The sequence below is a fragment of the Emiliania huxleyi genome (genome assembly GCF_000372725.1).
Source record: "Emiliania huxleyi CCMP1516 unplaced genomic scaffold EMIHUscaffold_62, whole genome shotgun sequence".
In the NCBI taxonomy this organism is placed as follows: Eukaryota; Haptophyta; order Isochrysidales; family Noelaerhabdaceae; genus Emiliania; species Emiliania huxleyi.
Window position 1 is genome coordinate 353,370 of NW_005197351.1, and position 2,824 is coordinate 356,193.

Sequence of the window (2,824 nt, forward strand, 5' to 3'; positions counted from 1 at the left end):
GGGCGGTGCACTGCGAGTGGTTGGCGATGCTCGGGGGCGAGGCGCGCAAGGGGCTCGTGTGCGTGCGAAGCAGGAGCGCGACATCATGCGGGCTGGGGCCCGAACACCACCGAGCGATGCTGCGCATTTTGTGGGGGGTGACACTTCTTGTCTCTTCATTTATTCAATAGCTCTTCCAGACATCGGGCGGTCTCCCGTCCATGTCCGTGCCGGAGTGAAGGTGAGGCGCATAATACTTGAACGATCCCCAGGGCGCCTCAGCTCACTCGCTCCACTCCTCGTCACAATCTCAATATATCTCGCAGCTCGTCTACACCGCCGCGCTGCGCTAACCGCCGCCGATGGCTCCTGCGTACTCCGCCTCGATCGATCCTGTATGCACCGGTTCAAGAAATCTCTCTCTCTCTCACCGTCTTGGTAAGGTAAGGTAAGGTAAACTTCTCCACACACACGAGGTGGTGGGGCAAGGGGGGGCAACCTCGCGTCTCCACGTCTGACGACAGGAGCCCCACGGCATTCAAAGTGCAAGGCCCAGTGCGCGTGGGTGAGCGGTGTGTGTGTGTGTGTGTGTGTGTGTGTGTGTGTGTGTGTGTGTGTGTGTGTGTGTGTGTGTGTGTGTGTGTGTGTGTGTGTGTGTGTGTGTGTGTGTGTGTGTGTGTGTGTGTCACGTCACTGCATCCTCCGCCGGTCCCTCCCGTCGCCTCTTCTTTGTTCGAATGTTTTTCAATCCATCCTTCACGAAGCCCTCCCATGTAGCTAGCGTTCTTGGCGAATGTCTCGAAATGGCCAGCAGGCGCTGTCTGCTCGCGGTCTGTGCGGGCCGCTCGTCCTCCTCGCCCTTCTTTCGTCCTCCCGTCCCTCCCCTCCACCATGGCCTTCTCGGCACTTCTTTCTCCATCCGCCTCGCCCTGCCTTTTCGCATCGTGCCGTTCGCCCTCCATTCGGTGACCTCCATGGCTGTCCGCCCCTTTTTGGGTGGCGCTCTCGATACGGTTGCGTCAACCTCGACGTCGCTGTCGCCCTCCCCGTCCCCGCCGGCGTCCGTGCCTCGGTTCGCGTCATCGGTAGCGTCTCCGTTGTTCCCTCGTGCCCCGCCGTCGCCCTCTCTGCTCGGGCCGTTAGCGATTTCGCTCCTCCTGCGTGTCGCCCCTCCGTCCCCTCCCCTTTCTTCGTCGTCATCGTCGCTGTCGCGAAAGCCCTCCGGTCCCTCGATTCCCTCGCCTATCCCCTCCGCTGCGTCGTCCCAGTTTATATCCTCATCCTCTGCGCACGTCGCGTTGGCTTCCTCTCTCCCCCTTTCCTCCCTGCCCCTCTCGCTGTCTGGTGTTAATGGACCCCCTTCCTCTCCCTCGCCACCGTCACCGTCTCCATCCCCGTCGCTACCGCCCTCCATGCCCGCCGCCCTTTGTTTCACACTCGTCTCTGCCATGTCCGCCGTCGCCTGGGGACCATGCCCCACACCTCTACCCGTACTCCTTCGCGCGAATCACGGAAGTCTCTGAGGCGCGCACATAATCTGCGATTCTTACTCGCCGAGAAAATAAAATGCGCAGCCGCACGAGTGTTTCTGAGAGCACGGTGAGGCGCGAGTATCGCGAGATCTCAACATCTTGAGATCACTCGAGAGATCACTCGCCTCTCGCGCGAGATCGCTCGAGCGTCGAGGCGAGATCACGCACAGGTAAATCACGTCTACGTCGCGCGCTCAGAGGTAGAGGTAAGGGGCCCACGGGCACGCCGGCTGCCCAGAGGTAAAGGTAAGAGGGCCGCAGGCCCTCAGAGGTAGAGGTAACCTAGACCCCTCCACTACCCGGCCCTCCGGGCCGATGTCAGAGATCAGTACAGTCCGCACAAATGAGTCCACGCGGGGGGCAGTTCAGGACACGAAACGACCCAGCATACACTACGCCCCCCGCCGCGCCCCGCGCCGGCATGCGGCAGCAGCAGCAATGGCCATGCGCGCCCTGAACCGCGATCACGACGAACTGCCCGCCACCGAGAGGCAGCTACTCTGCCCGCCACCGAGGCAGCTACTGTCCGCCACCGAGGCAGCTACCCTGTCCGGTGGATGCGGCAGAGAGACGCCGGCGCCTCCGACTTCACTCGACGTAGTCCATCGTGTTGTGGTCCTCGAGGCGCAGCACCTCGTTCCAGTCCTTCTTGCGTCGGCGCATGAACAGGACGAGCAGGCGGGAGAGCCACCACGGGAAGTAAAAGTCGAAGGCGCGCCTCCACGACGTCTTTGGCAGCGCCTCGTCGTGAGTGGTCTTGACCTCGGACGCGACGCCGTCGGGGAGCGAGAAGGAGGCGGCGTCGAGGGCCGCCTTTGCGGCCTTTCGCTTCTGCACCATGGCTGCCATGGTCGAGGGGCGGAGGAAGAGGAGCTTGTAGAGCGAGTAGCAGGAGCGGGCGTCGGCGACCGCCTCCTCGTAGAGGCGCATCGTGGCGTAGAGGTAGGCGATGAAGGCGAGCGGCACAGCCGAGCGGTGCAGCAGAGCGTACCCGAGGCAGCCCAGCACGAAGGCCATCACGATGAGCGCGCAGACCATCATCTTCGTCTCCGCGACCGAGTCGTTCCACCGTGGTCCCTTGGCCATCAGCATCCTCTCTCGCCTCTTGACGTACACGCTCACCGGCATCCACGCCACCAGCCCCAGACTGCCGACGGCGAACAGGAGGTTGCACAACACTGCGCGCTGGGCCAGGCTCTATGCACAATAATACCGCGGCAACCCTTTGTCGACTGCCGGCGCCCTGAATACCCAGTCAGCGTCGCTTGCCTTACCGCCTACCCTCGGTAGGTCCTCGGGGAGCTCCGCCTTAG